The sequence below is a fragment of the Mustelus asterias genome, chromosome 20 (assembly GCF_964213995.1).
Source record: "Mustelus asterias chromosome 20, sMusAst1.hap1.1, whole genome shotgun sequence".
NCBI lineage: Eukaryota > Metazoa > Chordata > Chondrichthyes > Carcharhiniformes > Triakidae > Mustelus > Mustelus asterias.
In genome coordinates, this window is record NC_135820.1 from 68,021,481 (window position 1) to 68,048,849 (window position 27,369).

General features: G+C 40.1%; 1 protein-coding gene across 8 annotated transcripts in view; it reads left to right on the forward strand.

The window, feature by feature from the left end:
- LOC144508603 (nuclear receptor coactivator 3-like) overlaps positions 1 to 27,369 on the forward strand; it is a 210,978-nt gene that overhangs the window by 118,014 nt on the left and 65,595 nt on the right. For 5 of the 8 annotated variants that reach the window (XM_078236776.1, XM_078236774.1, XM_078236779.1 and 2 more), the window contains exon 3: positions 11,031 to 11,106. The exons of 1 other annotated variant lie outside the window; for it this stretch is intronic. The gene's annotated coding sequence lies outside the window, so the exon portion shown is untranslated. Of the gene's footprint in view, positions 1 to 970; positions 1,088 to 1,197; positions 1,429 to 11,030; positions 11,107 to 27,369 lie in introns of those variants that run through there. 2 more of the 8 variants (XM_078236782.1, XM_078236781.1) reach the window with 2 other exon arrangements.

Genomic DNA, 27,369 nt, shown 5'->3' on the forward strand with positions numbered 1-27,369 from the left:
TATCCTCGAAAATCACCTAGCAAGCCATTCGTTTGAGAAGAAGTCAGCTCAGCATCACCTTCTCAAGGACAGTTGAGCAGTAAACGCTGGCCTCACCAGCGATGCTCACATCCCTCGAATGAATATAACAAATGACTTGTATTCTGATGGAAATGAATAAGATCTACTTTAATGGTTCCCAAAGGATACAGCATTGTGAATTCATCTAGTCTGCGACTAAGTCTGACTTTACAAAGTCAAACATTTGCATGAGCCTGCACCCTTGTCCAGTAACACAGTGAAAATTAAGAACTGGACCAAAGGATTGTCTGGATCATTCAGAAGTCTAGTCCGTTAATGTTCATAAAAAGAAAACACAAGATAAAACTTATTTTGATAAATTAAATGTTATGTTGGTGGGTGGGGTAGGGTGTGGTGGTGGTGGCAGCAGTGAGAAGCAGGGGAACATGGATGTGAGATGGTTTCATTTTTCATTGCAATGTTATTCATAACAATCTCTACAGGAACCATTTGAATATGCTGGACTGCAACTATCATCTGCATCTAGAGTGATTGCTGATTACCAGCAAATAATTGTGAAAATGACACATTAAACTATTTTTTAAGATGTAAAAATCATGTCTTTTAAAAATGTAGCATCTGTTTGATTTGCATATATTTTAAATCAAAAGCTCCAAACTGCCGCATTACTGTCTCTCACAGATAACAGTAGTTACATCGTCCTCCAAAAATAGTACATGTGGAATAATTGAAATGGAAAATGTGTCTGGATTTTTTTACAGTATAGTCTGTAAAGAGTGTGATTTTTAATAATTCTGCATGCAAGCAGAGATTGATATAAATAGAAGGAGATGGTTCATTCTGTTGCAGAGTTGCTGCAGATTCTTTCAAATACCAGGTCTCTTGTTTTTTTTTACACTCGTACCGCCCTCATAGTAAAAAAACCTCAAGATATGCACAGTATGACGCTTGCAGCTTTCAGTTACAGTAATTAAATAGAAACATCAAAAATAATGCAATCGGAGCAACATTCTTTGGGAGCACTGCATGCTGAAGAGCAGCTTGGTACATTCTTTCGGAGAAGGAGGTTGGGAATTTTTCAGCAGTCATTACGATTAGTGCAAATAATTCTGCCAATACAGGAAGGGAAATGCATTGGCTGCTGACTGGGCAAAGATCACGTGAACTAAGTGAAACAAGCTGATGAGTTTTGTTGATTTGTTTCCTGTTTTCTGTTTTCCCTGGGAGTAAGCTGAGTGCTCTGAATTTTGAAAGGTTTTCAGCTCAGTTTCAGTAGAGTGTACTTTGGCTAATTTTTAGGAGGAGTGGGAAGTGGATAATTACTTTAGTTAACTGGTTAGTAGTTAGACTTTTACCGGAGTACGATCTTGGCAACTTGCCCACTTTTAGCAATCCTATTGGTTAAAGGTGAGCATCATTTCTTTTTTCTGTAATATCTGTTCACTGTTTACGCTGACTTCCTCTACATAGAAAAGCTTATTACTGGAAGTGCTGTGATAGTGACTCTGCTTCTCGGGTGTGTGGGTGTAATTATTTCAGTTTTGCTTGCCAAAGAATATTTTTAGACATCTAAGATTAAAAGTTTTTTTGTTGAAGCAGTTTTGGTGTCTGAGTTTAGAGTGAAATGAAGGTTGGAAATGTGTTATGAAGATATGCGGGACTGTGCAAGCTAAACCTGTAATTTTCAGAAGTGATAAATGACTTGTGGATCATTTGAGGAATTTTCCTCTGTATGGATAGCAGCATAGATACATAAGTTGATATTTTATTGACATTTTATTACATGTAAAGATGCTGTTAGTTTAGTTTTATTTATTGATGTCGTATCCAGTTTTGTATCCCTTGTATCTGTCAGTTCAATCTTTTCGCTCAACTGATCTAAAACAAGCTTTGTCAAGACTAAAAAGTGACAAAACAAAACTCTGAAGTATGCAAACTGTGATGAACGAGTCTGACTAGATGCTGTATGTAACCCTGTATGGTTTTGATTGTTGGGTGGGTTGAAAGATCCTTTTGCATTCCTACCTCTATCAATAAATGCATAGCATTTTGACCAGAGTATTTTTAGAAGTGATTTGAGAGCATATTACTTCTCCCTGACATTATTCAAGTCTCTCTTTTTGTCAGAATTCTGAGAGAGGGAATCTGTGCTAAATGGAGTGGGGCGGATTCACCATTGTTAACTGTCATCCTTAAAAAGGAGTATATAGCTCCAAGTCTCATCTTTGCATAAGAAACACAGAAGCACTTTTTCAAATAAAGAAAAAACTTGGTTAAAATGACAAAGAATTGGTAGTGATTTTAAAGCAGCAATTTTACTGATCATAAATCACGCTCTTCCAGTTTTCAGATCACTAAAATTGGATAGAATTGCAGCTGTATAAATTGCAGTTTGCTCTCAAATATCTATTATAGGGTGGTAGTGAGTGTGTAGTATCACAGCAACAAAAATATTTCCCCTCTTTTTCTAGTCCTTCCTGCCATATGACCTGATTATACCTGTATTTATTCTGAATAAAAGCAGTTGCACTTCCTCCTCCATTTAACTCGCAAACTGCCACTATCTTTGGAAAGCTGACTGTGGCAAATCTTGTAGCACCGTAAATGTTTCTTAAGCATGAAAAAATTGTTATATAGTAAATTGGCATTCCGTATCTATCCAAGTATCTGAATTGCATTCTTGTAAACTCCCACTCAATTGAGTAAATACATAAAATGTGTTTTAATTTTTTTTCATTGGTAATTCCCAGGTCATGCATTACTGTTGCCCATGAGAACTGACTGGTACTGGTGACAATCCTGTATCAATGTCAATCTGAAATGGACCTGCAAGAGGTGCACGAGAATGACATTGTTATTCCAGCCAGCAATTTACTTTGGCAGCAAAGCTAAGATTGGAAACTTACTGCTGAGAGTAATTTTTAGGAACATAGGGGCATATTGGATGGTTTTATAATCAGGTCACAGATATCACACAGATATTAACACAGATATCAGAAGGGCATATTTTGCACAGAGGGTGGTGGGGGCCTGGAATGCGTTGCTGCCAGGCAAGGTGGTGGAGGCGGGCACACTGGGAACGTTTAAGACTTATCTAGATAGCCATATGAATGGAGTGGGAATGGAGGGATACAAAAGAATGGTCTAGTTTGGACCAGGGAGCGGCACGGGCTTGGAGGGCCGAAGGGCCTGTTCCTGTGCTGTATTGTTCTTTGTTCTTTGTTCTTTGTCACATGGCAGGGAAGGCGAGAGAGAGGAAATATTTTTGATCTTCTACAAAAATCCACAGTCACCTGTCACCGTTAGTATAAATAAAAATTGCTCCAACTGTGAAGGATTGAACGTAGAAACCTACAACCTCCTGTTCTGTGGTGCATTGTCTCAAAATGTTGAAACTCTTGAAGTTTTAAAATCGAATGAAGAGCACAATAGTTCCTAATTTAAACATTTTTTTTGAATAACAGCCTCCATATGATAGCAGCACCGCCCATGAGGTCAAAGAAACATACAGCCTGTTCGTGACAGTCACTGTGCAATGTGGATTGTTAGCTTTGTGTAAAAAAAAATTCTATGGGATCATGTCGGTCATTCATAATTTAGACATGCCCATGGTAATTTGTCTTTCTAATTGGGCTGAACATCCACGGCTTTTCAAAATCCTACAAGGCTTTTGCAGTAGATCAGTTCTAAAGTACAACAGTACGATAAAACTTTTGAGAGATTTTGTTTAAATTTCTGAAGATAACGATGAGTTGTTGAATAGTTGCATTACTCCACCACCTTTTGAGAAGTACTCGGGTTACCTAATTGCCCATTCCACTTAATGCACCAAAATCTGGTGCTGTAATGAGGAAGGAAAGTAACTACTGAGTTCACTTCTTAAAGTCCTATTAGTCAAACACTGTTCATTTTTTATCAGTTCAAACAGATGCTTCCTCAAATTGGTGTAGAATGTACACATTCTGCAGCTGCATGCATATACCAATGCTTATATTTGTATGTATAATAAATATGTTTAAACACTTACTACTCCACCTGGAGTAAAAAGGTATCTGAAGATTCTTCAAGAGCACCTGTTAGATGTCAACTTTTGGAGATCATAGAGATCACATTGATTAAGAACCTGTATTTTAATCTTCGAGGCTATCTGGAGTGTGGTTTGAACTCTTCAACTTCTGACCCTGAGGCAGGAATGCTGCCATTTAACCAAGTTGGCCAAATCCCAGGAACCTTTCGCACTCAGCTGCTAATTGCCTCTCAGATTCCAGCGATGGAATTTCACCAGGAAGAATTGCAAGGTAGTTAGACGATAGTATGCACAGGTTATTGGAAAGGGTAAAGAACTGTGATAGGCACTGGGTTTTGAGACATTATAAGGAATAATAGGCTGACATAGGAGTTGTAGTCCATACACAACATTTAATTCGTATGACTGGGGAAGAATATCTATAATAAATTGGTGTTTACTGGCAAAATAGTAAAATTCCTCACAGAACCTATATTTTCAGTCTTGCTTTGAGTTATTTATTTAAAAGCTCAATAATATTTAGTGTCTGTTTTACAGTTGAGCCATATTGGGTGGGTAATCCTGCAATGTCGACTTGTTGATGACACCCAAGGCCAGGACTGCTTTCATGGCCAGGTCACATTCAAACATTCATGACGCATTGTCACGTTATTCACGCTACTTATTTGCAGCTCGCCACTGGGTCGCTAAGAGTAATGGCAATGCTGCTGCTACTTAATGGAAGTCTATGCACTAAGAGAGCACCGTTTATTTACAGGCAAACTTGGGGGTCGTTCCTTCATGTTGCAATCAGAAAATAACTCCAGTCAGGATCCTTGCATTTTCAGATAAAGCTGTGGAGGTGGTGGTGGAAGACATTAGCAGCAGGAAGGTAGTGCTTTTTCCTCGTGTTGAGTGGTGGTGCCCAGAAACAGCATAACAGCAATAGGGAGTGGTGGCTGCCACTATTAGATGAGTCCAATGACTTAACAAGAGCTACAAAAGTAAGATATCCATTCACACCTCACAGTCCTGGTAATTGTTTGGGATTTTTTGCTTCTCAAGTCCAATTTTCCCCTCTTGTCCATGCAGAAATAGCAGGAAACAATGATGTGGATAGTGAAACCTGTTGACATTTCATTGTGCCTTTATTAATGGTTTTCCAGTTTCTGCCAGTTAATGAAACTACAATATGGTTAGCTGGTAATATGGTTATATTTATTGTTTTTCTTCAGTGGAGTTAGATTATTCTTTGTTGCATTATTGGTAATCCTGTAGATGGTACATTTTCAGTAACTTGAATGTGAATTTTGTTTTTGGTGTAGGAGAAGTCCCAATGATTTTTTGTTTAATATATTGCATATTTGCGCTGCGCCGACCATTCATGACTGGTATCACAATCGGACATTTTCCTTCAATTTTGCTTTGAAATTTGAGAATTTCACCAATTGTTGTTTAATGGTTATTGATCATTTTAGATCTGTATTTTGAATTTCACGTTGCCATCCAAGCATAGCAAATGAATGATTTCTGTGTGCCGAAAACCATGTACTCTTACTGTTTTATTTGGAGGAGTTGTATACTGACTCCAGAATCTTATCATTGATGTTTTGTCACGAGTCTGGGAGGATCAGTGGTAAAACCCTGTTCTGTATTATCAGAATACTCAGTAACCTCTGATCGAAGATCATGTTGTGATTTATTTTGAGGTTGTTGATTGGTAATCACCACCCTGCTTTGCATGAAATTAAAAAAAAAAAAAATAGAAACATTTAAATTACTTTGGAGTCTCTCTTCAAATAAAAAAAAACAAAAAAAACTCCCCCTCCCCAGAAGTGCACAATACACATAGTTTATGAAAGATTAACTGGTCTTAACACACAAATATTATATAGTATAAATTATGCTATAAATAGATTGAGGCTGAAAGTTGCACTTGTCACAGAAGTTGTTTTAGTAATGCTATTTGCTACTTTTGAAGATGCATTAAAATAATTAGTTCAGCATCCTCTTTTCATGGATGGCACAGTGGTTAGCCTGCTGTCTCGCAGCTCCAGGGACCTGGGTTCGATTTCCGTCTTGGGTCACTGTCTGTGTGGAGTTTGCACGTTCTCCCCATGTCAGTCTGGGTTTCCTCTGGGTGCTCTGGTTTCCTCCCACAGTCCAAAGATGTGCACGTTAGGTGGATTGGACATGCTAAATTGACCCTTAGTGTCCCAGGATGCGCAGGTTAGAGGGATTAGGAGGGTAAGTATGTGGGGTTATGGGGCCTGGGTGGGATTGTTGTCGGTGCAGACTCGGTAGGCCAATGGCCTCCTCCTGCAATGTAGGATTCTATGATCGATAATCATCAGTGTAAACATCAAGTTAATGCAGCGAAAATTTCATCCCAAACCCCACTTATCTCAAATCTTCAGTGAATTTACATTATATAAAACGTTGAGGGGGAAAGGTGATTTTTTTTTTTGTATTTACCCCCTCACCACCTTGTCCTCTAACTGTTGATTTATAATGTTTACATGAGACAATGATTTGTTATCTCTCTCACTCCCTCCTCCTTGCATATTTACAACAGCAACCACAAGCATATGCACTTCTATAGCATAAGCAAAAACAGTAAGCATATACCTAGGGTATGAGAAATTAGTTATAAAGATGGATTTTAAGAGTTTTTAAAAACATGGTGAGGCAGAAAGGTAGAGGAAGAGCAGATCGGGACCGAGGCAACTGAAGGATCTGACAACAGAGGGTTGTGGAATAAGGATTGGAGCTTGTGAGAGGCAATATAGAGCTAAAAGAGATTCCTGACCTAGCAAAGGGTGAAGCCAGCGAGGATTTCAATTTAATGCAGTGAATGCTATGCGATTAAATTTAATTAGCAAGGATAGAAGTTGATGAGGAAGCAGGACTCCATATAGGCAGGAAAAAGATGGCAAAGTTTACAATAAGTTGATGTTCATGGAGGATGAGATGCCAACGAGGGTAGAATTGGTGTAATTAAAACTGGGAAATGGCAGAGTTTTGATTGGAGGTAGTGGGATTAGATGGAAACGAACAGTTTTGTGGAAATTGTTCTTTTCCAATGGGTCGAATTTGGGATTTAAAGCTCAGCTTTGCTAAACTTAGCCTGCTTCAAGTTGAACAATTAGGTGGAACGAAGATGGAATTATCAAAGAAACAGAGTTTTTACGGAAGGCAAGAATGGTAGTTTCAAACTTCCAACTGTTGGGACAATGAAAATTAGTTCAGCATTCTCTTTCCATCAGTGTGACCGTCAGGTTTATGCTGCGAAAACTTCATCCCAAACCTCACTGTTAGCTCAAATTTTAGAATCATACAATAGAATCATCCAATCTCTGCAGTGCTGAAGGAGGTCATTCGGCCCATCGAGCCTGCACTGACAGTAATCCCACCCAGGCCCTATCCTCGTAACCCCATGTATTTATCCTGCTAGTCCCCCTGACACTAAGGGTCAATTTAGCATGGCCAATCAGCCTAACCCGCACATCTTTGGATTGTGGGAGGAAACCAAAGCATCCGGAGGAAACCCAAGGCCGGAATTGAACCCGGGTTCCTGGCACTGAGAGGCTGCAGTGCTAACCACTGTGCCACCGTGCTGCCCATTTTCTTCAGTGGCTTTACATTAAGTAAAATATTGAGAGGGCAAAAATGTTTTTTTTTTCTTTTATTTCCCCTTGCACCTTGGCTTGTAAATTCTTTACCTGTTTGTGACATGAGGTGTCAAGATGCTTTGAATACATCTGCAGGCGGAAAACCAGGTCCCTCGATACATCTGTTACTGACACAATGTCGTGCAGGATTTGTCCAACTTAAAAAAAAATCCAATTTAAGCCCCAGGCTCCAGACAGCATAATAGGTCTGTGTGGGAGAAAACTTCATAGCAAATCAAGAATTGAATAATCTATATATGTTATTATAAATATTGATATTAACATTACACTGACTTGAGTGAAGGAGGAAAATGACAAGCCAAATATGTGAAGAAATTATTTGAGCAATTTGGCAGATTTTGTGGCACATATTGATTTGTGAATGCCATCTTTTGAAGGGGAAAAATGAAAGCCCTTTATTGCTTGGTTTTCTGCTGATTCCTCATTTCTCCTTTGTTCTCTTTTATACTGTGGCTGAAAATTTACAATAGTGCTTGACCTAGTGAGGCCCTTGTTTTTCTGGACCTGCTGTCTGAGGTAGTAATAATTCAAGTCCTTTCAACAAAATAAAGGTTTATTGTAGAAAATTAAGTGAATAAGATACGTTGTGCATATCTCTTGTCTTAATATTTGACAAAAATTGTTGAGCTTATTGCTAGATTTTCACACTTAGTATTGAGCAAGTGAGTTTGGGGGAAAAAAAAGAAAATGTGAATTGTTACTCATTGCCAATTTAGTTGTTAAATATAATTTAAGTGCAGTATTAAAGTAAATAATAAAAAACAGAAATAGGCCATTTAGCCCCTCATGCTTGTTTTACCATTCAGTTACCTGACTTCTGTTTACTTGCCATTGTTCTATATCCTACACTACACTTACCTAACAAAAACCTATCCATTTCAGTTGTGAAAATACTAATTGACCTAGCATCCATAGTCTAGAAGGACAGTGTTCCAGCCTTTTCTCTACCCTTTGGGAGAATCTGCTTCCTAGGGGGAATGTGCAGTTGGGACCATGATCAGATCAGTCATGATCTTAATGAGTGACAGAGCAGGCTCAAGGGGTCAAATTGCTTACTCCAGCTCTTAACTAATGCATTTGTATATAAGTTTTTGCCCTAGCTTGATGATTTTTATGTATGCGAGTACCTAATTCCATATACTGCTCCATACCTAGATTCTCACCACTCAGAAGGTATTCTGATTTGTCTTAGCCTTTGAATGCAGGATGAATAAAGAATGGCTGGCTTTCCTCTGAAGCTAAAAGGACTCCGATGGAGTTTCACAAACTAACCTTCCGAATCAACAAGCAGGATACATTGGCAATTTATCGTTATTTTAAGGATGGCATTAGCCAGTTTAAAATAACTACATTAAGCATCAGGTGACTATTATCCCATAGTGTAATTTCAAGGCCATTGTTATGAGAAATGAAATTGCTAGCTTATTACTAATGGGAATAATACGCTTGAAGAAAGAATATTAGGCCATTTATCTTTAGAGGTAAAATTTCTGACTAAAAGTGCACCCACAGTGAGGTGGATATTCTGATGTATCAGCTAAGTTTGTAATATATATTGCCACTAAATTTCCATGGATCAAGCAGTTGAAGCATAGCATTTGCTTGTGTGTTGGCAGAAAATTAGTGAAAGTCAGTCATGATGGAGCTCTCCTCTGAAGACTGGATTATGCCAGTTTCCTATGGGGGGGGGGGGGGGGGGGGGAGAATGGAGATATTTGGATGCCATTATTGACAGCATACCCACTGTTCCTCCTCTTCTGCCCCGTGTTTACTAGATGCTGGCAAGGTACAGGTGTAATTTGGCAGCAGAGGTGTTCCCGACCAGATGATTTGATTTGGACATTCCACGATTACTGTTTGTACAGAGCGAATTGGTTTCACGCAGAGAAGTCCAATTTTACACATTACTGAAACGCACGTGGTCTTCAAGTCTCCCTTCCCTTTTTCCTCCAAATTTAACATGTACTCAAGATGTTTTATGCTGGTACAGAGTCCTATGTGTTTTAGTCAAATGCCCTGATCTCTCCAGAAATTCCAGCCTAGCACATAAATCTCAAATTCCACTTTGCCCCAAGGATGTTTGGGGCCCTTTAGTACATGGGACTCAAAACAGATCTTTATTTTTTGGAATGACCTTGGCCTGTTCCATATTTTCAAAATGAAAATGGAAACAATGTTTCGTCTGGCAGATGAGATAGCTGTGGAGATTTATACTAGAATTTTCCTCCTTTGTTTGAAAATAGGTCAATAGTGCGCCTACATATGATGAAACTCGTGTTGCTTATGGCAAAATATAGTATTCCTACTCCCTCGCAGACCCATGTTTTGTACAAGTGATATAGCTACTGAAATATACACTAGTCAGCTATCTCACTTTAGCTTCCAACTGAATTACTGCAGGAACCGTTAATAAATGTTGCTTTGAATGTCTCCATGTCCTTGAAACTGTTTCTCATCACACTAAATTGCAGATGTCTACCCCTTTCCACAACCCTGCCAAACAAAAAGGTGCAAAAGTTCGCAATGATTTGTATTATTACTTGGCAGGAAAATTACTTTAGGATATGATTTTTTTTCTGCTTTTAACCAGCCTTTTGTACCAATGGAGAAACAATCGCTGCAAAAATTATGATCGAAGGTCTTTCTGCGAACTTTTTAACATGTGCATGAGTAAAGTTGATAATATTGCAATTCCCCCTGATGAGAGAGTACTTATCAATGATCCAACTAATATCAGGAAACTCTGGTTATTGTATCACTCCATATGTATATTAGGCAGCCAAGTAACATCAGATTTAAACAAGAAACTAGTTTCAGGAGTTTCTTTTGCATGGGCTTAAACAAGTTGAATTCAAAGTGAAATCTTCCGCTCCTGTATTAAAATTGAAAATAAAATTTTATCTGAGACTTAGGTTAGTTTTCTCTTTGTTAGTTGCAGGATTTGACAGCAATCAGTGAGGATAACATCTGATTTTGTGATGTAGTTTCCCAGCTGTAATGTTAATTGGAAATGCACCACCCCTTTGTGCCAAAAATAAATCATTCTGTAACGAGGAACATGTTGAAACATGGACGACCATAGCACCCTACTATGATGCACAAGAAGTTACTGCTCATAATGGGAGCGAAGGTGTTGGATTGAACTTGTTTCAGTTTTTTCACTCATACCTCTGCTGAAATGAGTGTTTCTTTCAGTCATTGGAAGACAATGAAGACCTTGTTAGGTCACATGTCTACAGATACCAGACTTCTGAATAAGTTCACATTGGCTCCATTTTGTAGCGAAAAGTTTAATGTCTCTTGTTTTTCAGATATGACACATGATGATTGATCGCACTATTGCAAGAAGTTGCAGGATCATCCAGATGTTTACAGATTGAAGCTGAGGTACATGGTGACTAATGCTTGTGAAATTTGGGGCACTTTCCCTGCTGGTCAGCACGTAAGAACAATGAAATTTATTTCACAATCATAAAATACTCTTTCAGTCGTTTTGGAGACATGCTGTATCCTTGGAGAAGTTTATCCAACAGTATAATGGATATGCAGCCAAATGATAGTTTTCATATTTATTTAAACATGTAGTGTCTGAATAGTAAGAAATAATAATTAGGTTTGTTTAGATCATCTACCCAATCCTACTTCTGATTTGATTTGATTTATTATTGTCACGTGTATTAACATAGTGAAAAGTATTGTTTCTTGCGCTCTATACAGACAAAACATACCGTTCATAGAGAAGGAAATGAGAGAGTGCAGAATGTAGTGTTACAGTCATAGCTAGGGTATGGCGAGAGATCAACTTAATGCAAAGTAAGTCCATTCAAAAGTCTGACAGCAACAGGGAAGAAGCTGTTCTTGAGTCGGTTGGTACGCCACCTCAGACTTTTGTATCTTTTTCCTGAAGGAAGAAGGTGGAAGAGAGAATGTCCTGGGTGCTTGGGGTCTTTAATTATGCTGGCTGCTTTGCCTAGGCAGCGGGAAGTGTAGACAGAGTCAGTGGATGGGAGGCTGGCTTGTGTTGTTTAGATGCTACTGATGAACAATTTTGATTGGGAAAATAGCAGATTGGATTAGGAGCTTTGTTAATATAAAACAGATGAATTAAATATTAGGAAGGCCAAAGCCATCATCTTGAACTGTTTCTTAGCTATCTCCTTCTCTGCTGATTGTCCATCATTGTATTAAGCTACCTGTGAACTCATTATCCTGTTTGACCCTGCTGAGCTTCTGACCCACATCCTTTCTATCACAAAGATCATCTACCTTCACCTGTACAACATCACCCATCTCAACTTGTATTTTTAAAATTCCTTCTTGGGATGAAAGTGTGACTGGTAAGGTTAGCATTAGTTTCTCGTCCTAATTGGCCTTGAGGAGGTGGCGGTGAGCTGCTGTCTTGAACCACTGCAGTGTACTTGGTGTAAGCACGCCACAATGTTGTTAGGAAAGAGGTTCCAGGCATTTGACCCCATGACAGTGATGGAACAGCAGTATAGTTCCAAGTCAATATAGTGCATGGCTTGGAGAGGAACTTGTGTGTGATGGTGTTCCCAGGCATCAGCTTCCATTGTCCTTCTAGATGGTTGTAGTCATGGATTCAAAAGGTGTTGTTGAAGGAGGTTTGGTGCAGTGAATTTTGTAAATGACACACATTGCTGCTGCTGCTGTCTGCTGGTGGTGCAGGGTGTGAATGCGTAAGGTAGTGGAAAGGGTGCCAATCAGACAGGCTACTTTGTCTTGGGTCTTGTTGAACTTCCTGAGTGTTGTTGGGGCCGCACTCATTCAATCAAGTGCATGATTGACTTCTGTAAGTGATGGAAAATGTTATCAACATGCTATCAAGCAGCACCTACTCAACAATGTTCTACTTGCTGATGCTCAGTTTGGGTTCTGCCAAGGCCTCTCAGCTCCTGACCAAACAAAAGTGCTAAACTCCAGAGCTGGGATGAGAATCATTGCCCTTGACATCAAGGTAAAATTTAACCGAGTGTGGCATCAAAGAACCCTAGCAAAACTGAAGTCCGTGCAAATCGGGGAAAATTCCTCTTGGCACAAGCTCCCAGATGTTAGTAAGAAGGACTTTGCAGGGTCAACTGGCCCGGGTTTATTATTTTGGCAGCATTGAATGGCTTGCTAGGCAATTTCACAGGGCAGTTAAGAGTCAACCATACTTCTGTGGGTCTGAAGTCACATGTAGGTCAGACCAGGTAAGGACGGCGCATTTCCTCTCCAAAAGGACATTTATATGGTTTATTTATTAGTGTCACAAGTAGGCTTGCATTAACACTGCAGTGAAGTTACTGTAAAAATCACCTAGTCGCCATACTCCACAGGTTTGGGTACACTGAGAGAGAATTTAGCATGGCCAATGCACCTAACCAGCACGTCTTTCAGACTGTGGAAGGAAACCAGAGCACCTGGAGGAAACCCACACAGGCACCGGAATCAAACCTGGGTTCCTGGTGCTGTGAGGTAGCAGTGCTAACCACCGTGCCACAATGAATGAGATTTTTTGTAAATTAAGTTTTTATTAATGCTTTTGTGACCTCCAGACTGAACTTTTCCAATTAATATTTTGCCAATTTTGAATCCTTCACCCTCTAAAACTTTAGGCTCATCCCAAACTCAGCTATTCTTAGCTGAACCAAGTCGTGTTGTGCCCTGTGCATGATGGCCTACATGGGGTTTTCTTCTAGCAACTCCTGGATTTAAAAATTCACATCATTGTGTTGAAATTCCGCCATGACCTTCCTCCTGGTTGTCTCTCTAACCCCTTGAGCCCTCCACAAACTAGGTTTCACCAGCTCTTGTCACCGTAGGCGTTCTCACTTCATGTGCTCTACAATTGGCATCCATGCCATGAGCTGTATTGATCCGAAGCTCTGGAGTAACCTTCCTAAGCCTTAAGACTCCCCTTAAAATCTAACTCATTAACCAAGCTTTTAGCCACCCATCCTCATATCTTCATTCTTTTTTACTTGGGGTAAATTCTTGTTTGTTTATGCTTCTTTGAAGTACTATGGTATGTTTTCCTGAATTAAATGTGAATTGTTGTAAAGAAAGTAATATAAATTGATTGGTAGTCTTTATAGGCACTGTATAGTCTATGCCAATGGAGCAATAGAAAATACTAAACTATTCTGAGTTGGGTCCTGCCAACCAGATTGGTGAATGTTCCTTTCAGTATACATATTTTATATTTTTATGCCATGAATGAGTCAAAGAGCTACAGATTGGCAAAATATATTCTTAATCTTCTATGTCCAACTTTGCATGTGCCTAACAAAATATTTGGTATAAAATTACAACTCTCAAGGATCTTTATCGATACGCGTATTTGCTGACAAAATTGCTGTTCAGCAGCTTTATTACATAAAAATAGCCAACTGATGCAGGGAATTAGTTTGTGCAGGCACTGAACAGGGTAGAGATAACACATTCAATGGTAGCCCATGCCTGCAATCACTTCACATTTGCTGGTATAAAAATTGTTGCTGAGAACCTGTAATGCTTCCAAAGGCTACAGGAAAGTGAGTTTCCTATGGCTTGAGAATCTGAATTGAAGGTTGTATGTGCAGTTTGTTTCCATTTGCAATATTAAGTAAAAGCAAAGGGTGCAGTAGAACTTTTACTTGAGAGTAAATTCCCCTCCTTGGAGAAATGGTGCTTTTTCTCAATCTAAAGAGCGCTTGTATAAATGTTTGAGGATTGTACACATTGAAGAAAGCAATTCATTCATTTTATTCCCCAAAGAAACTGAAGCAGCATAATACAGAAGCCTGAAAAATACAACCATTCAATGAACTTTCAATTGATTGATTGAAGCCTTATGCAGTGACCACTCATCTTAACAGCAGAATGTTACCACCCACTCATGTCATCTCCATGTTTTCTCCTCTTCTGGAGGTGTTGCTTTATACTTGAGTAAGGTTGTTCAAATAGTAAAGACTAATTTATGTCATGTTTATTGCATAGTAATGTGGGAAATGTACTATTTTTATGACATTGAATTGTGATTCCATCTGCTATTGCGTAACTATAACTGAGTGGGCTTGATTAGTTTATTTTCTTTTACTTGCAAATTTATGTTTACCTTTTAGATTTCTTAAACCTAGAGTATATGGTGATCAACAGGTAGCAGGTTGAAAGTAAATACGGCAGCACAGTAGCACAATGTTTGGCACTGCAGCCTCAGCGCCAGGGACCCAGGTTCGATTCCGGTCTTGGGTGAACGTCTGTGTGGAGTTTGCACATTTCCCTGTGTCCTCTGTGTCTGCGTGGTGCTCCGGTTTCCTCCCACAATCCAAAGATGTGCAGGTTAAATGGATTGGCCATGCTAAATTGTCCCTTAGTGTCCAAAGATGTGGAGGTTAGGTGGATTAACTATTGTAAATGTGCAGGGTTATGGGGATAGGACAGGGTGGGGAGCTGGGTAAAATGCTCTTTCAGACAGTCAGTGTAGACTCACTGGGCCAAATGTCATCCTCCTGCACTGTTGGTATTCTGTGGTTCTATGTCGTTAATAAGAATGTTTAATGAAGCTGTTGTGGGGGGTATTGTTAGGGATACAAATATCAGCTTTGAATTGAATTTGGTTTTCAGCCCCTTGCTGAAGCCCCCATGCCTACCCGGTACTTTGCTGTATTCAAGCCACCAAATGTCAGTTGGGTTACCAAGTCATCTTGACCTCTTTCTCCTACTCCTAATGCATCTATTCCTCCAAGCTGCTTTCTCAATTCTACCTCTCTTGACTCTCCCAAAACTTCATTGCTGTTTCCCAAACGCCAGATAAAAGTTCTCACCTTTCTTCCATCTGCATGAACAACTTTGTGATGCTTTCAGTTTCCACCTCTGGTCCATTTGCTTTCTCTTCTCAGAATTCACTACATTCTTGTGTTTCCCAAACATCTCTATTCCTACCCATATTCAGTTTCTTGACTTTGCCATGTCCTGTGGCCTGTCTACTCCTGTGGTTTTCATCACTGACAAAGCTGCCTGACCACTTCTTTGTTTTATTCAGCTCCATGCGATACCCTCTTTCAGCTCCATTTCCTTCTGCAATTACCCTAGAAAAAACACATTGTTTAAGATTGGATTCTTCTCCACCATAATACCCCGATGGTGTTGATTTACATATGCATTCCCTCCTCTCCATTTAAATGGCTTTATCTCTAGCAAAGCCTTCATCCATCTGTTGTTATTCTGGTATGGCTTTCATCTTTTCAGTCTCAAGTCCAAGCGAGATGAGTGTGAGCGCATGTGATTCACAGTTGGGTTAGTCAGCCATTACTCTATCCACCTTAGTTTGCTTCTGCCAAAACTCTCTGTTGCTGCAGGCCTACCTCAGAAAACCAAAGGCTGGACTTTTCCTCTACTGCCATTTGCTTCCGCTGACATTATCCCGTTGCCTCCTTCATCTCACAATAAGTTTAAAGTTTATTTATTGGTGTCACAGTAGGCTTACATGAACACTACAAAGAAATCACTGTGAAAATTCCCCAGTGGAAGGAGCTTGGCACTTCCTTCTTCACCAAAATGGAGACCATCCATTGGGCTGCCTCTGCTGATTCCCCCCCCCCCCCCCCCCCCCCCCACACCAAACTAAGCTCTCCCATGTTCCTCCTCTTAACCTTCTCAAAATGAATCTTGTCCATCTCCTGCTCCTTCACCACAATTCTCATTGAAATCATAGAAACCCTACAGTGCAGAAGGAGGCCATTCGGCCCATCGAGTCTGCACCGACCACAATCCCACCCAGGCCCTACCCCCACATATTTTACCCGCTAATCCCTCTAACCTATGCATCCCAGGACTCTAAGGGGCAATTTTTTTTAACCTGGCCAATCAACCTAACACGCACATCTTTGGACTGTGCGAGGAAACCGGAGCACCCGGAGGAAACCCACGCAGACACGAGGAGAATGTGCAAACTCCACACAGACAGTGACCCAAGCCGGGAATCGAACCCTGGAGCTGTGAAGCAGCAGTGCTAACCACTGTGCTACCGTGCCGCCCATTGAGCTCCTAAATGGTCATCTAACCTTGCTACTGAATATTGTGGCAGAGATTATGAGTGGATCCCTCTCCGCAGGCATTTTTCATCCCCCTCTTCAAAACATCAGCGCCCCCTTCAAAAATACTTTCGTTCTTCATAGCTCCCATTCATTTCCAATCTCCCTTTCTTTCGAAGCTTCATGAACATTCCATTGTCTTCCACTCTGTGCTCCTGCAGCTTCCTGTTTGCATCTCTAATCGGATTCAAATCGGCTCTAATGGAAGTCAATGAAAATATTCTCCCTGAATGCTCTCCACTTTTTTGAAGATTTTATGGGCATACCTGTACCAATGGTTTTAATTTCATCCCCCAAGGAACCATGCTTGGCCACTTCCTCTTTCTCTGCTGATATGGAGTTTTCATACAACGGATACACCAGCTCTTCTACTTCACCACCGCTCTCAACCTCTTTATTGCCCCTATTCTATCAGACTCTGATATCTAGTCTCAAATAAGCAGTAATTTCCTGCTGCTGAACATTGGGAAAACAGATGCCCCTCATCTTCAGTCCTTGCAGCAAAATACATACCTTTATCATTGAATCCAATCCCTCCCTGGCCACCATCTTTGACTGAACTAGACTGTTTGCAACCTTGTCCTGTTCATTTTTCAACCCTCTATCTTATTCATCACAAAGACTGCTTGCTAGGATCTGTGCAATATAACCCTCCTCTCCCTTACACAGTCCAGTTGCTACCAAAACCTTGATGTGCCTTGGTCACCAGATTCCAAAACTCAGCTCTCCATAAGTTTCAGTTGATTCAGACATTTGATGCATGTATCCTATCTGGCACTGTTTTCTGCTTGCTTATTTTGCCACTCCACAAAACAAAAACTGTGTTTGGCTTCAGGTCACCCAATGCCTTAAATTTAAAATTCTCTTTCTTGTGTATAAATTCCTCCTGTATCCACTTGTCCATTGCCCTTTATTTTGCTAACCTATTGCCCCACAGTCCAAGCCTCAAAGTAAAATTCAAATGTCCTTCTCTAGAACATTATCTTTGTGCTCATGAAGGGACGGGATGATGAGGGGCTAGTGGTGGGAGGTGTATCAGAGGATAGGACATTCTCTCTCCTATCTTTCCTGGGGGAATCAATGTCTTTTTAAGGCTTTCTGCTCCATGGAGGACAAAGTGATTCAGTGTTGGGATAGGATCATAACATTTCTTCTTGAAATCCACTGGAAGTTGTGGGTTTGGTGTCCACTCCATTCAATTTCTGTTCACGACAGGGTTGGAACATTGAGATTTGGATTAGTTTTCCTGTCTTTAAGCGTTTTCTGCGCATTTGAGGGGAGATTGGATTCCAGCAAACTGAGTCTGTGATTAATGGGACCTGGGTCAAAAATTAAACAGGACAACAAATGTTGCAAACAGACCAATTAAACCATAAGACACAGGAGCAGAATTAGGCCACTCGGCCCATCGAGTCTTTCGCCATTCAATCATGGCTGATATTTTTCTCATCCCCATTCTCCTGCCTTTTCCCCATTACCCCGATCCCCTTATTAATTAGTTCAGACAAAGAGAGTGGCCAGGGAGTCAATGGTGAGGGTATGGATTTCGTGGCAGGGACTGAAGATGATGGGCATCTGTCTTCCCAACATTGAGCAGCAAGAAATTACTCAGTGTTTCTCAGACACTAGATGTCTGATAGTCCGACATGATAGAGGCACTAAAGAGATCAAGAGGTGGTGAATTAGAAGAGTTGGGTGTAAATATTTACATATGGAAGCAGACTTCATATCAGCAAAGGAAGTGTCCAATAATGGTTTATTATCGCGAAAGCTTTTGTCTTTATTTCATGAGGGTACATTATTTTTTGTATGGTGCTATATTTCTGCTTGGTGTTGGGAAGGGAGGCAGCACTAATATTATAGATTAGTATTGTTTGCATTGCACCCTGTCTTTTCCCTGGAAATGCCAATGGACCCAATTCAATCCAGTGCACAGTGTTAACTGCTTAAGGTTTCCCATTAATATTTGGTAGAGGCATTTAGGTCATCTATTTTTGGCTATTGTGTATGTGCACTTGCTGCTGAAAGGAAAGGGATGGTCTATATAGATATTTGTCTTGATACTTTAAGTTATGTTGGACTTTGTAAGCTCTGTTTATAGGCTGAATTCTACATGGTTTGTCCCCAGAATTTCATGATGGCTGTTCAGCATGTGCAGTATACTTTCTTTCACCTCTGCTTATTAGTTCAGCTTTCCGATACTTGTTCAAAATGCAGTGGATGCAGGATTGTGCATTTATTTGTTTATTTTTCCAGATTTAAATAGTCTTTACTTGCAGGGTTCTCTGTAAGATTTATAGACTGCCTCTAACAGACACAGCTTTTGTAAAATTATTTTTGTTCCGATAATGTGCCTATTGCATTCTGACAGCAGAGGTTGTTTTACAGTACTATCATTTAATTTGTCAGTTGCTGGGAGGCTGCGACCATGATTGTTTTTACTTTAAAGAAAGGGGCTCTGGTTGATTATTAAAGGATCAGTTGGTGCCAGTATGTAATATTTGACTGCCCATTGTTCTCAGTGACTCTAAGAATGTTCTAGTCACTGTTATTAGCACTTTACCAGTTGATATTCTGTAGTGTGCATCTGTCGTTTAGTCTGATGTAGCTTCTTCACAGCAGATTTACACGGGGGTAGATGATGAAACTAGTGTAGTAGAGTGAAAGGGGAGGTAAAGGGGAAGGCAAATTTGAGGTGAGAGAGAAGGAGAGCAGGAGGGGAGAAACTGGAAAAGGGTGAAGATATTGAGAAGAGGGGAGCTGGAGGAGGAGGGAAAAGGAGTGCAGGAAAGAGGAATTCAGATCAGCAAGAGTAAGGTATTGAGACGAGAGGAAAAAATGCAGCCATTGAGGGGAGTGGTTAGGGAATTGGATCGGCAGTGCAGTTGGGGAACTGACTGTAAAATGGAGAATGAAACTGGATAAGAGTATCCTATGGAGGCTATTTTAGCAGCAGGGTGTTGGCAGGGAAATGGATTGCCAGCCAACAGGTGAATTGGAATAGGAAATGCAACTAGTGGATAGGGAAGGGGAGTGTGTTCACCTTGGTGCTCATTAGGAGGGGAGGGAAGGAATTCATTAATCTAACCAGTTGGAAGAATACTTATGTATTGGTGGGAATTTATGGTTTCTCATTTTAATCTGCCAATCATTTTGATCAGATTCAGGAAAATCCATTAGGATTTCAGACTGTTTGCACTGTCTTATAGCCATTTTCCTCAGATATTTATGAGAGTTCTTCATTTCTGTCTCATTTTGAGAGGTGTAATGGAGTCGTCTTTTTGCTGTGGTTGGTGAATATTGGGGCTTACGTGGTCGGGCAAGTGTCAAATAATTAATGTTTGGCTCTATCTCATACCAGCTTGGTGCTACTTTCTACTGTTTTTTACACACCTTTGACACTTCAGTTCACTTGTATGTCTTTACTTGGAATCTGCTTCTGCTACTCTGCTGCTGTTTTTAAGCCTAATTAGAAGTATGTTGCTTTATACCTTCAAGTGTTGGCTTTCAATGTTTTTCTACTTCATTTAGTTGTTCTGTTCTGGAAAGCCAATTGGTGAAGGATCGTATTGGAGCCAGTCTTTATTCAATCTTACATTTATTTAGAGTGTAACATGACAAGTCATGTGGTCGACTCTCAACTGCCCTTGGGCAACTAGGGATGGGTAATAAATGCTGTAAGAAGTCTCACAACACCAGGTTAAAGTCCAACAGGTTTATTTGGTAGCAAAAGCCACTAGCTTTCGGAGCGCTGCCCCTTCGTCAGGTAAGTGGGAGTTCTGTTCACAAACAGGGCATATAAAGACACAAACTCAATTTACAAAATAATGGTTGGGATGCGAGTCTTTACAGGTAATCAAGTCTTAAAGGTACAGACAATGTGAGTGGAGAGAGTGTTAAGCACAGGTTAAAGAGATGTGTATTGTCTCCAGACAGGACAGTTAGTGAGATTTTTCAAGCCCAGGCAAGTCGTGGGGGTTACAGATAGTGTGACATGAACCCAAGATCCCGGTTGAGGCTGTCCTCATGTGTGTGGAACTTGGCTATCAGTTTCTGCTCAGCGACTCTGCATTGTCGTGTGTCGTGATTCAATTGCCCTGTTTGTGAACAGAACTCCCACTTACCTGATGAAGGGGCAGCGCTCCGAAAGCTAGTGGCTTTTGCTACCAAATAAACCTGTTGGATTTAACTTGGTGTTGTGAGATTTCTTACTGTGTTTATCCCAGTCCAACGCTGGCATCTCCACATCATAATAAATGCTGGTCAGCCAGCGACGCCCATGCCCCATGAATGAATATAAAAAAAACCTGCATATAACTTAAACACAATTGATATGCAATCAACATTGGTTTCCTACTTTGTTCCACCTTTAAACATTGAATAAATTGAATTTCTTTAACCAATCGCGATTGCACCTCTCTCAATTTTTCTACATTGCATTTCATTCAAAGGATTTAGGTGTTGTACCTGGTCATGTGTTTATCATCACTGTTGCCTTTGATCCTTTATTCCATAGCCACTGTCATATTCTGGAATTAATATACATGATTTATTTAGAGATTAGTTTGGGATGTCACAATGTAATGTGGTACCCTATTGTTTTGCTTTTAATTTGTCACTAAATTGTACATTGACTATGCCACCTTCTGCTTCAGTACTTGTAGAATACTGAGACAAATCACCTTTCTAAATATGTAATGGATAAATAAAAAAAATGGCAGTCTATACATCACATTTTGTAGGGTGTGGAGAAACAATCTTATAAAGGAAGTCAGTGATCTGAAGTCTGATGTTTACACATGATCTCTATTTGATATCAACTATAGTTTTGCGCAGCTATCATTATCTGGATTTCTATGGGGAAATAGTTAAGGGATGTTATGAAGGCTCCAATCTGTGCTCCACACTGCAGATGATTATATATTGCAACCAGGGAACATTTATAATTTTAAGAAACAACATATCTTGTACACCTTGCAGTATGTGATTTGAGAGCAGCATTGAAGAGGCACAGGAGTAGGTTGCTTACTCATGCACTTAACTGATGAATAGCAAGTGGCTTTCGGGCGCAGAAAGACAGGAAGATAATAACATCTTAACATGAAAAATTATTCTTGCAAAAATTCTGGCACTGTGGCCCCCACCATAAATTCTGTTCCCTACTCACTGATTCAATTGCCCTATTGTTACTCTTGCAGTCTTTTAAAAATTCATTCGTGAGATGAGAGCTTCATTGGCTAGGCCTGTATTTATTGCCAATCCCTAATTGCCCTTGAGAAGGCGGTGGTGAGCTACCACCTTGAATTGTTGCAGTTCATGTAGTCCAGATACCCCCACATTGCTATTAGGAAAATTCCAAGATTTTGATCCCGTGCAATGAAGGAATGATGATATATTTCCAAGTCAAGTTGGTGAGTGGCTTGGTGGTATTCCTATGTATCTGTTCTTGTCCTTCTAGAAGATAGCTAACGGTTGTGGGTTTGGAAGGTGCTGTTGAAGGAGCCTTAGTGGTTCCTGCATTTGACTATTGTAGACGGATATGCACTGTCAATGTGTGAAGGGAGTGAATGATTGTGGAAGGAGTGCCAATCAGGCAGGCTGCTTTCTCATGGATGGTATCAAGCTCCTTGAGTTGTTGGAACTGCACTCATCCTGGCAAGTTGAGGTGTTCCATCACGCTCCTGACTTATGCCTTGTGCAAATTGTGAACAGGCTTTGGGGAGTCAGGAAGTGTGTTACTCACTACATGATTCTTAGCTTCTGATCTATTCTAACCACAGTAATTGTATGGCTGGTTTCTAGTCAATGGTAATCCCCAGGATGTTGAAAGCAGGGGATTCAGCAATGGTAATGCCATTGGATATCATGGGGCAAAGGTTATATTCTCTCTTGGGGATGGTGATTGCCTGACACTCGTATGGTGAGATTGTTGCTCGTCACTTGTCAGCCCAACCTGGATATTGTCCAGGTCTTGCTGCATTTGGACATGGACTGCTTTAGTATCTTGAGGAGTCGTGAATGGTGCTGACCTCATAATGAAAAGAAGGTTATTGACAAAGATGGTTGGTCCTTGGGCACTACCCTGAGGAACTCCTGTTGTCCTGGAACAGAGATGATCGACCTCCTACAACCACAACCATCTTCCTTTGCACCAGGAAGACCCCAACCTGTGGAGAGTTCCACATAATCGTCATTTAATTCAATTTTGCTCGGGCTCTTTGATGCCACACTTGGTCCAAAGCAGCCTTAATGTCAAGGGTAGTCCCGCTCAGCTCGCCTGAAGAATTCAACTGTGTTCTTGTACATGGTTGAACTAAGATTGCAATCAGGTCAGGAGCTGAGTGACCTGCAGATTGACCTCGGCAGCAGAAATGACATGGCAAATTCAGCCCTGTTGACCCTGTAAAGTCCTCCTTACGAATCTGAGGGCTTGTTGCACAGAATCATACTTTACAGATAATGTCCCAGACCCAGCAGAGGTGGCAACACGGTATACAATCATTCAAAAGTCTGATGGCAGCAGGGAAGAAGCTGTTCTTGAGTCGGTTGGTACGTGTTCTCAGACTCTTGTATCTTTTTCACGAAGGAAGAAGGTGGAAGAGAGTATGTCTGGGTGCGCGGGGTCCTTGATTATGCTGGCTGTTTTTCCGAGGCAGCGGGAAGTGTAGAGTCAGTGGATGGGAGGCTGGTTTGCGTGATGTACTGGGCTACATTCACAACCCTTACTATACTATATTAGTACTATATTATATTAGTACTATGCTAATGCAATTTTTTTTACTGTTGGAACAGATGCCTTCATTATCAGTGTTTATAGTTTTATCAACAATTTAAAGGTTTAAATTATAAGTGAATCATTCTTTGCATTTTAAGTCTTTACAAACTTTTAAGTTTGCAAATAAGTTTTGAGGTCTTTCACAATCTGTTTTAATAGAAGCCCCAAGTAACCTCCATTTGCAACATATTAGTATATAAATAACTCTTACCAGAGTTGGGAAAAATTAGCACTGCAGTAATTATGATTTTGAGTTTGATTGATACAGGTCATTAATGCAGCATTTTTAATTAGTGGTTTGCATGAAGAACCTGTGGTTATTTTTCTGAGCCATGCTGTTCTTTTATACTGTGCTGTAAAAACCATGCTGCTAATCCACATCTGCCATGTTTAGTGTTAGTGTTTCTCACGTAAGGAGCAGTAATTAAAGTTCCATGACCTTATTTTGTATAAATGGCTTTGGAATTAAAACATTAAATCTGAATTACAGTTATAAATGTTCAGCTAATTAGGTGTCTAATAAGCAGAAAATAACATCCTAATAGTCAAATTAAAACATAGTTTTAAAATAAAATAAAGGTGTTCTAATTAGAAATTATATTGGGGATTGAAGGCCTGTGTGAAGTCTTCTCTTTCACTTTTAGAGGCTGGATTAGATCCAACCTAAAAGAGGGAGATTGGTTAGTCAAAAGGTTTTTAAAATTTGCATTTTATAGCTGGGTGATGCAGTGTGTCAGTACCAAGTATTGGGAGATTGATGCTCAGATTCTGTTATCAGCTGACTGTTAGGCTTGGAGCTCTTCCTCGGATGAAAGGACATGTATTACCTTCCAGATATCAATTGACACTGGTGTTTTCTGCTGTAGCCATATCACTGTTTTTAACATGAAGAGATGAATGTGGAATAATTCTTTAATGGGGATAAATAATTCACTATATATGTCTATACTATTTGCAGAGCTACTTATGTGATGATAATGTAAGCTTGTGTTACCAAAATTAGTTTAATAGGATGTTTTTATTTTGATTATTAGATGTAAATTTTTAGTTTACCGTTCCATCTTGTGCCAGGGACCATTTCTAAATTGAACTTGCAACAGGAATTTGGACGAGGGAGGTACATGATATCTTGTGCATGGTAGTCCTGTTTCTTTCTGGAGCAAGCTGCTTGGTCTTCTATTAGCATATCCTTTGTTGGTACAGGGGAGGTTGGAACTTGCCAAATGGGGAATTATGAGCACAAGACCTGTATCCTATTATTACATTGTGTAGTGATTTAGAGCACCAATGGTACTGCCTTGGCACATCTTAAAAATTACATTGCCAGGTTCACTGGGGATTGATCTCATGAATGGACTAGGCAGAAAGATTAACAAAAGAATAAAAAGAACTGACTCTGGATAACAGGTGTAATTCCTAGGCTGCTTGCTAAACCAGAGAGGGACAGAGGCACCTTACAAAGAAAGCCTGTGATCTAAGCACATTAACTATTAGCATGCTGAATGAGTAGCAACTATGTAATTTACATCACATTATTATTACTTTTCACTATTTCCCTGATGCACTAATATCATTCTGTAGAATTAGCATAACTAGTAACAAGTACTGTAAACATTAAGACTACCTAATATGAGGAACCTACGCATTTCTTATCAAGTGGATTGTGTATTCAATATTGATAATAGCACATTAGCTGTTTGTGCATTTTGATTTTGGGAATTGGCATCCATTGGGCACAATACTGTATAAATCTGGGGAAGAGTTTACACAGTAAAAAGTTTAACAACACCAGGTTAAAGTCCAACAGGTTTATTTGGTAGCAAAAGCCACACAAGCTTTCGGAGTTCCAAGCCCCTCCTTCAGGTGAGTGGGAATTCTGTTCACAAACAGGGCATATAAAGACACAGACTCAATTTACATGAATAATGGTTGGAATGCGAATACTTACAGCTAATCAAGTCTTTAAGATATAAACAATGTGAGTGGAGAGAGCATCAAGACAATCACCAGGTAAGACTGTTCTCTTGCTGTTGGGGAGCACTTCAGCGGTCACGGGCATTCGGCCTCTGATATTCGGGTAAGCGTCCTCCAAGGCGGCCTTCACGACACACGACGGCGCAGAGTCGCTGAGCAGAAACTGATAGCCAAGTTCTGCACACACGAGGACAGCCTCAACCGGGATATTGGGTTCATGTCACACTATTTGTAACCCCCACAGCTTGCCTGGACCTGCCGAGTTTCACTGGCTGTCTTGTCTGGAGACAATACACATCTTTTTAGCCTGTCTTGATGCTCTCTCCACTCACATTGTTTTGTTTCTTAAAGACTTGATTAGTTGTAAGTATTCGCATTCCAACCATTATTCATGTAAATTGAGTCTGTGTCTTTATATTCCCTGTTTGTGAACAGGATTCCCACTCACCTGAAGAAGGGGCTTGGAGCTCCGAAAGCTTGTGTGGCTTTTGCTACCAAATAAACCTGTTGGACTTTAACCTGGTGTTGTGAGACTTCTTACTGGGATTCAATGACCAGGAAGCAAAACTTACCTTGAGGACTGAAGGAAGTTATGACTCACTCAGCACTTGCTGTTGGGCAAGCAGTAACAGTGTGACAGTAGTCAAAAGGTAGAGCTGGCTATTATATGCTTCAGTGTGCAAGCTACCAGATCGCATGTTTCTGTTATCCAATGTTTGCGACTGGAAATGTTTTAGCTACTTGTCAGTTGTTCTATTGGATGTGCCATTAGGAGCCAACCATCTCTATCAAGACTCAATATGGAAGGGCAAAGCATAATTACTTGCCAATGAATCTGAAAATGGAGTGGCGAGGCAGATTTTTATTCTGGGATCGGTTGGTTTGAAAGTCAATTTAACCAGACATTACCCAACAGTCCACATATTGGCTAAAGTCGTAACTGATCGGTATGATTTTGAAACTTGAAATGTTTTAAGAACACAAATAAAAAGTCAAGGATGTGAAAAGGTTAACTTCTCCATCTCCTATTTTATTTTATCCAAACTTGCATCCAACTGCCTCTTCTCCAGTTTTGGTGATTTCCCCTATGTAGCCGACAGATTATGCCAAATATTTATTACCCCTTCGAGTGAAGATTTATTTTTAAATTATTTTAAATAAGTTAAACTTTTGTTCTCATTTTACTGACATTGACAGAACAGTATTCTGGTTCACATTATCATAACAGTACATGCAACGCTTGATCCTTTCTGGATGATGTTGTAAGATTTTCTAATCCATCCCATTCTTTCTATCCTCATGATCATTGTTCCTGCTCTTTTCACTCTTTCAAATGCATTTATTCCCCCATTGAAGTGTGGCAACTGGAATAGCATGCAGTAGGCAAAGAGCGGTTGAATTAAGATGCAGTATAAAGTTTCAGCAGAACTTCTGTATTCTCTGCTGCATTGATCTGGTTGTGTATTCAAAACATTCTGCTTCCTTTTTTAATTACTTCTCCACACCCGATTTAACTTTCGGATGGGGTGCCTAAGCCATTTGAGGCCTACAAGCAAGCTGCTTGCTTCAAATAGTAGGGGGTTAGAGGGGCGAGGGTGCAGAGAAATTGTGTGGGGGAGGGGGGGGCAGCATCACCTCCTTGATTTTTATGGACCCTGAAGGCAGACTCTATTGCCTTTACACTGTAAGTGAGAAATCTGTTATCACCCTCGGGACTTTTTCAGAATCTCTCTTCGTTGTATATTGCTGTAACTCTTTTTCCTAAAATGTAATGCTTTGCATTTGTCAAAGTCTGATTTACTCTTTACTGGTACAGATGTAAAGCAG